At 39.9% G+C, this 9,137-nt stretch overlaps 1 protein-coding gene across 1 annotated transcript in view; it reads left to right on the plus strand.

The window, feature by feature from the left end:
- The window catches only part of LOC138353262 (uncharacterized), a 472,768-nt gene that overhangs the window by 213,004 nt on the left and 250,627 nt on the right, over positions 1-9,137 (plus strand). The gene's annotated exons all lie outside the window — the stretch shown is intronic.

The raw sequence follows: 9,137 nt of genomic DNA on the forward strand, positions 1-9,137 counted from the left end.
TTACCTAACCAAACCTAACCTAACCTAAACCTAACCAAACCTTAATCCTAGCAAAGCCTAAGAGATTCACATCTAACTCAATACCCTCAAGGGAGAAAATACGTTCTTGTAGGCATGTTAGAGATCTGAGATATGCTGAAATATCCCAGCTGTACCAAGACCTACCCTCGCCGGAAACGTAAGCCCTTGAGAGCAAACATACACTAGTTACTCCCTCCAATACCCGACTTGACACCAGCACAAAATACAGTTTTAAAGTTGGTTTGAGGTGACTCTAAGATGTGCACTCTCACAAACTTTTCTCGCAAGAGTGCTGATGATGTATGTAGGGACACACGGTGGTGTGAGGCCGCACGACGTCTCGGGGATTAACACGGCATCCTTAATACGAGCAGAGCACAGAGCGGTTGTCACACTCTATTTCCTATCATATATCCCTATGTTCCAAGAGTCCAAGAGCCAATGTTCGATCCTGCAGGCACAAATAGGTGAGAACAAGTCGGTGAGTACACACTGGTCTAGAAAATTGCTACTCAAGTTCAACTCAGGAAAGTGTAAAGTAATGAAATTAGGCAAGAGTCAAATAGAGAGAAAGATCTGGGGGGTTGATATCACACCGAACCTGTCCCCAGAGGCATACATCAAAAGGATATTATCAGCGGCATATGTTAGACTGGCCAACATAAGAACTGCCTTTAGAAACTTGGGTAAGGAATCGTTCAGGATCCTGTATACCACATATCTCAGACCAATCCTGGAGTATGCAGCTCCAGCCTGGAGTCTATTCCTAGTTAAACACAAAACAAAGTTAGAGAAAATTCAACGTTATGCCACCAGACTCGTCCCGGAACGGAGAAGTATGAGCTACGAGGAAAGGCTAAAGGAGCTGAACCTCACGTCCCTGGAAAACAGAAGAGTAAGGGGAAGACATGATAACCAACTACAAAATTCTCAAGGTAATTGACAGGGTGGACAAAGACAAACTCTTTAGCACGGGTGGAACACGAACAAGAAGATACAGGTGGAAACTTAGTACCCAAATGAGCCCAGAGACATTAGAAAGAATTTTTTCAATGTCAGATTAGTTAACAGATGGAATGCATTAGAAAGTGATGTGGTAGAGGCTGACTCCATACAGAGTTTCAAATGTAGATAAAATAGAGCCCAGTAGGCTCCAGTTGAGTGATGGTTGAGAGGCGGGAACAAAAAGCCAAAGCTCAACCTCCGCAAGCACAACTAGGTGAGTACAACTAAGTGAGTACACTAGTTGAGCCCTCCCCCCCTCCCCCTCATATACCTTGCTGCTGGCCTATACAGCAGATCTTGACTGCTCAGTGTAGGTCTATACAGGTCAATGTAGGCTTAAACGTGCCTTTGCAGTTCTATACGGGTCTGTGCAGGTTTATTCAGACCTACACATGTTTATTCATATCTATACAGGCCTACATGTTTCATATGGGGTTGTATAGGTCTATATGAACCAAAGGATTAGTGTAGGCCAATTTTTGTCAGCAAAGGCCTATACAACTCAGTGCAGGCCCATATAATATACATAACAGCCAGCATACTGAATTTATAACCAGAGAAGCCTGAGAGTAGGAATTAACTTAGAATTTTATTTACATTTTGACGGAGAATCAGATTACCTTTTTATTTATTTATTTAATTGTATTTATTTTTTAATTGTTTTTTATTCCTACCTGTTTTCGCTTACCTACTCCTCACCTCTCATCTCACACTCTTACTTTATATTTGCCCGTCCCTTCCTCTCTTCTTTACGGGCTCACCATAGCCTGTGCTACATGGACATTTCGTGTCTCTGTATACCAGTTGATTGATGGTTGAGAGGCGGGACCAAAGAGCTGAAGATCAACGCCCGCAAGCACAACTAGGAGAGTACAGGTCAATGGAGCTATTCAGTGCTCTCATGTTGTTCACACTTATCAAACGATACTAGAAGATAAGATCAGCTCAAAACCAATACGCAAGGAACGACGAATGGTTAGCCGCGGTGAGATAAGATTATTAGGAATGACAATAACAATGTGATTATAGAAATAGTGAAGGTAATTAGAGATGAAGAGTGCTTATGTGTGTTTACTATTTGTTTGCAATTTACTATTGTGCCTGCAGAATGAAGATATTAGCTTTTGGACCTCACCTTTCTAACCGATCTATTTTTTCTCTATTATATCTCCTGCATATATGTGTTTCTAACACACAATCCCCAGGATGCACCCCGTTTCAGCTGCCTAACTCCCACGTACCTATTTACTGCTAGGTGAACATGCGGAAAAAACTTTGCCCATTTGTTTCTGCCTCGGCAGGAAAGCGCAGTCCACTTGGCCGCGAGGCCCTGCAGCAGGTATATAGGTAGGTATATAGGTGTGTGTGTGTGTGTTCTCAAATGTGCTTGCGGGGGTTGAACTTCGGATCTTTGGTTCTACCTCTCAACTGTCAATCAACTGGTGTACAGATTCTTGAGCCTATCGGGTTCTATCATATTCTCGCTTGAAAATGTTTATAGAGTCTGCCTCCACCACATCACTGCTCAGTGTATTCCATTATTCCATTTGTTAATTTCATTGACACTGAAAAACAATTGTCTCTGTGGCTCATTTTGGTACTCAGTTTCCACCTATGTACCCTTCGGTGTGTTCTACCTATGTTAAATAATCTGTCTTTATCTACCCTATCAATTCTTTTGAGAATCTTTTATATGGAGATCATGTCTCCCCTAACTTTCTAAAGGCAGTTCTTATGTTGGCCAACCAAGCATATGCTGTTGATGATATCTTCTTGATGTGGACTTCAGGGAACAGGTCTAGCGTCATATCAAGCCCAGATATTTTTATATCCTTAATTCTTGAACTATTTTATCTTCCAAATGGTACCTTGTAACTGGCCTCCTGCTCCCTGCACCTGTCTTCATTACTTTTCATTTGCTTGAGTTATACTTTAAGAGCCATTTGTTGGACCATTCCTTCAGTTTGTCCAGGTTATCTTGTAACGTCATGCTGTCCTCCAGTCTTACTCCTTCCCATAATTGTGGCATCGTCAGCAAACATTGACAGAAATGAGTCAATACCCACTGGAAGATCATTTGTATATATCAGAAACAGGATAGGTCCGAGTACAGACCCCTGTGGCACTCCGCTGATGACATTATGCCATTCTGAGATCTGACCCCTTACAGTGCCTCTCTGCTTCCTATTGCTTAGGCACTTCCTTAACCACTGTAGTACCATATCTGTTAGTCCTGCCTGTTTCTCCAATTTACGCAAGAGCCTCTGATGAGGTACTTTGTCAAAGGCTTCCTGTCAGTCTAAGAAAATGAACTCACCCCACACTTCTCTTTCTTGTTTAATCTTTGCCAACTGGTCGTGAATTCTAATAAACCTGTGAGGCAAGATTTGTTATCCATGAACTTATGTTGGTCGTGTCTCATGAAATCCCTTCTCTTCAAATGTGTCAGTAGGTATTTTTCTCGCATGCACCTTACATGGTATATAAGTTAGGGACACTGGCCTGTAGTTTAGTGCATCTTGCCTGTCACCATTTTTGTATATTGGGACTTCATTAGCTGTCTTCCATATTTCTGGTAGGTCTCCCGTCTCCAGTGACTTATGGAAAACCATGGAGAGTTGCAAGCAAAGTGCTTCATCACACTCTTTTAGTATGCATGGTGAGACTCCATAAGGTTCAACAGCCCTTTTCACATCCAGATTCAACAGATACCTCCTAATCTCATCTTTGGTAATTTCGAAATGTTCCAACGCTGCCTGTTTTATTGCAACCTCTCTTAGTTCAGGGACTTCTCCTCATACTATTGCGAAGAACTCCTGGAATATCTTATTGAGTTCTTCACACATATTTTCATTCTTTGCGTATATGTCCTCACCCGTTCTCGGTTTCATTACCTGTTCCTTCACTGTTGTTTTCCTCCTTATATGGTTGTAGAGCAGTTTTGGTTCGGTCTTGGCTTTATTTGCTATGTCATTTTCATACGGACTCTCAGCTTCTCTTCTAACACTGAGATACTCATTTCTGACCGTCTGGTATCTTCATTTGCTCTCTGGTGTTCTGTTATTTTTGTAGTTCCTTCACATCCTAAGAAATGTACACTTTTTTTACTCAGAATGTTCGGTAATATGCACATTATTTGTGATGCGTGTACATTACATTATATATATTATATTATATATATATATATATATATATATTTATATATATATATTATATATATATATATATATATATATATATATATATATTTATATATATATATATATATTTATATATATATATATATATATTTATATATTTATATATATATATATATATATATATATATATATATATATATATATATATATATATATATATATATATATATATATTTATATTTATATATATATATATATATATATATATATATATATATATATATATATATTTATATATATATATATATATATATATATATATATATATATATATATATATATATATATATATATTTATATATATATATATATATATATATATATATATATATATATATATATATATATATATATATATATTTATATATATATATATATATATATATATATATTTATATATATATATATATATATATATTTATATATATATATATATATATATATTTATATATATATATATATATATATATATATATATATATATATATTTATATATATATATATTTATATATATATATATATTATTAAATATGACCGAAAAAGTAACATTAATAATTCTAACACGAATTTTCTCAATATTTCGTATGTTTCTTTTCACTGTTGATGGTAATTGAAAAATCAATTCTCCAAAATTCATTTTTATTTGGAGAATTGATTTTTCAATTACCATCAACAGTGAAAAGAAACATACGAAATATTGAGAAAATTCGTGTTAGAATTATTGATCTTACTTTTTCGGTCATATTTAATAATATATGTCTACAGGAAAGACTGCTACCAAAATATACTAACATAAAGGTGCAGTTTTAGGCCTCACCCTGAACCCTTCTAAATGTGAAATTATATGTTCCAACCAGGGCATCGTAGAGAGAATAGAGGGTCTTCTGCCAAATATCCATAAAACTAAACCTGAAGACAGCACACTCCTAGGAGCTCCCCTGGGGTTGAAAGCCATCGAGGAGGTCCTTGATAAGAAAATCGCCGACCTTAAGAGGATGGATGGGAGGATTGAGGATATTGATGCTCATGATGCACTCTACCTCATCACCAGATGTCTGTCCCTCCCCAGGTTAACTTACTTTCTGAGGTGTTCACCATCTTACACTAGCCCAAAAACTAGGTGAGTATGACCGGTTACTGAAATCAATGCTAGAAAAACCCCTTAACCTCTCTTGATGACCTACAATGGAAACAAGCCTCTCTTCCCGTAAGACTTGGGGGTCTCGGAGTTCGAACAGCAACGCAAATCGCTGTTCCAGCCTTCCCGTCCTCCTTATCGGCATCCGACGACCTTGTGAAGGAAATTCTACCTGCCCACTTACATCAGCTGGCAGGTGTACATGATCCCAATTTTACGCGCTGTGCCACAGAGTGGGCCTCTCGTGCAGGCCCATCACCTCAACCACCATCCCCGAAAGCCCACAAGCAATCCAGCTGGGATGGCCCCATTGTAGACCAAGTTGCTGCAGAGTGCCTGGGTGCTGCAACAACACAACACGACATTGCTCGCCTCACAGCAGTAGCAGCCCCACATGCAGGGGATTTCCTGTTAGCAACCCCAATGTCGGCAACTGGCACGCGTCTCACACCACACGCCCTCCGAATTGCTGTGGCCCTCCGCCTTGTTGCCCCAATCCACACCAGATATAGGTGTATTTGCGGCGAGGTGGTGGCTGACAGGTACGGCCACCATGGCCTACTCTGCCAAAGCACAGGGGGGATGGCATTCGAGGCACAGTGAAATTAACGACATCATCAAGAGGAGTCTCACCACAGCTGGATGCCCAGCTGAAAGAGAGCCCCGTTACCTAACGCCCCGTAACTCTGATGCTCTTATTGGTCGCCCGGATGGTATCACAGTGAACCCCTGGAAGAATGGCAAGCAGTTGGTATGAGACTACACATGCGTATCAACCCTGGCTAACACCTACATTGATCTTAGTGTTGCACAACCAGGTGGCGCTGCCACCCACAGGGAAGCAGCCAAATCCCGTAAGTACAGAGAACTGGATCACCACTACAATTTGGTCCCCATTGCTTCTGAGACAATCGGCGCCTGGGGTAAAAGTGCTACCAGTTTTTTGAAGAAACTGGGTTCTAGGTTCATTGAAACAACAAGGGACCCTATAGCTGCCAGCTTTCTTTTCCAGCGCCTCAGCGTGGCGATACAGAGGGGAAATGCGCACTGCATTCAGGGTTCCTGCCCGCCATCTGAGGAGCTGGAGGAACTCGACAACCTATGATAACCATCTTTGTACCCTATGTGTAACTCCGTTTTTGTAACAAAGTTCAAATAAAACAAATATATATGTGTACATACAAAAGAATGGAGGTGGAAGGAGAAGATAATATTAGTGTTCAGTGAGAAACCACAAGGTCTCCTCTGAATACTTTTTATTTTCTTCTCCGAGGCTATGGGTCCCCACATTGGCACCAGAGGTGGTACCCTTACACACATAAAAATATTATATTATATATTATATATATATATATATATATATATATATATATATATATATATATATATATATATATATATATATATATATATATATATATATATATATGTATATATATATGCATTGTTATAATGCATAAGCAACAGGACTCCATTAAGGAACATATAATCTCTTCCCACAACCAGACCATCACCAGAGAAGTTTTAACAAACAACACAGAAATCATCGATAGATACAGCGATAGCAGGCGGCTTGACATCTGCGAAGCATTTACAGCGTTGTGGCTCAAACAAAATTCGTCAGTGAAGCACTTGTTCCGGAAGTGTTCGAACGAAATCAGTTGAGAGTTGTGTGTAAACCGTTTTTCATTCATAGACAGGGGGTTTGGCGGGTGCATGGAATCACTTTTGGGTCTTAGTTTGGAAGACGGGCTGAGGGGCAGCCGGCAGACCGCACCACAGCGTAAAGAATCATTTTGCGAAGCCAGTGTTTTGAGGATGAGACAACTCGCTCATGAGGACACTTTTCTTATCACAGCTTGAATCCGTGACCTTGAAAACTCTTAATTTGACAACTATATCACCAGAATCTCTATATCAGATGCAAATTAACAGATAGTGGGTGTCAGTGTGATATCTATCACTGAGTCACGTAGATCTCTGAACCCAGTAAATAAGTCTAGCTTTGTCCCTGAAGTCTTCATCTCACATCATCAACCATTTCCCAGCGGCCACAGAAACCAAGAGTGGTGTTGTTGGTTCGATGTTGAATCAACCTTCATTAACGTTAATTTAATGTTGAATAAACACTGATTCAACGTTGAATTAACGTTACACACAAATCACAATAGCGTGATACATCAAATGAACAAATCCACAAGGGCCGTGATAAGGGTTCGAACTTACGTCCAGCGCGCAATCTATTAAGAACTTATGTCGTGACGCAGTCGACTAAGGCGCGTCTAGGATCATCAGTAGGCAAATTGGAATTCATGTTAAGGTAAAAGTCGAAAACAAATTCTTCTAAGAGACCATTGTTTTAAATGTTTAACTTAAAATTTCACATTTATTGAATACTTTGTTCTTAGTTACAGCACTATAATTTAGGGATTCATCTCTACAGACAAACTAACTGTTCATTAAACACTTGCTAAATATACCAAAAAAAGAGGTAATAATCGAGAACTATAAAGAATATAAAAAACAGAAAACAGACGGCTTTTGGTCTATACCAAGATTATCTACTAGGAACATTATGCTATGTCTATACTAATATTATACTAATATAGCTATACCAAAGGAAACTTAGAGTTGGTATAAATGGGGGTTAAGTCAGAGTGGGAAAATGTTGTAAGTAGAGTGCCTCAAGGCTCTGTTCTGGGATCTCTGGTATTCATAATATATATAAATGATTTAGATTCAGGTTTCAGCAACAATATTCCAAATTTCCTGATACAAAAATCTGGAGGGAAATAAACATGGAAAGACTCGCTATCACTTCAAGACGATCTAAATTGGGTTTTGAAATGGTCAAAAGATTGGCAGATGCAGTTTAATGCTGACAAATGTAAGGTTTTAAGGCTAGGTAATGATGATATAGTTACAAGATACGCTTGAAACAATTAAGGGATCCTACTTCTATTATGAACATAAGAATGAAGGTAACTACAGAAAACCTATTGACCCATAATTGACCCAACACCAGGTGTTCTATTACTAATCTTCAGGTTACCTCTGAAGGGAGTTAGTCGGCCGAGAGGAGAGCACGCTGGAATTGTGATCCTGTGGTCCCGAGTTCGATCCCGGGCACCGGCGAGAAACAATGGGCAGAGTTTCTTTCACTCTATGCCCTTGTTACCTAGCAGTAAAATAGGTACCTGGATGTTAGTCAGCTGTCAAGGGCTGCTTCCTGGGGGTGGAGGCCTGGTCGAGGACCGGGCCGCGGGGACACTAAAAAGCCCCGAAATCATACCAAAAAGATCAAGATAAGATACCTCAGGTTAAGATGCAGGCTAAGGGAGCTGGCGGCTAAGCGGACAGAACACTGTACGCGTGATCCTGTGGTCCCGGGTTCGATCTCGGGCGCGGCGAGAAACAATGGGCAGAGTTTCTTTCACTCTATGCCCCTGTTACCTAGCAGTAAAATAGGTATCTGAATGTTAGTCAGCTGTCACGGGCTGCTTCCTGAGGGTGAAGGCCTGGTCGAGGATCGGGCCACGGGAACACTAAGCCCCGAAATCATCAAGATGAGCTCAAGATTACCTCGAGATGATTTCGGGGTTTAGCGTCCCGCGGCCCGGTCCTCGACCTGGCCTCCTTTTTGTTACATATCCCCAGGAAGCAGCCCCTAGCAACTGTATAACTCTGGGGTACCTATTTACTGCTAGGTGAACAGGGCATCAGGGTGAAAAACTGTTCATTTGTTTCCGCTTCGCCGTTGATCTAACCCGGAA

Source organism: Procambarus clarkii, chromosome 56, assembly GCF_040958095.1.
Source record: "Procambarus clarkii isolate CNS0578487 chromosome 56, FALCON_Pclarkii_2.0, whole genome shotgun sequence".
Taxonomy (NCBI): domain Eukaryota; kingdom Metazoa; phylum Arthropoda; class Malacostraca; order Decapoda; family Cambaridae; genus Procambarus; species Procambarus clarkii.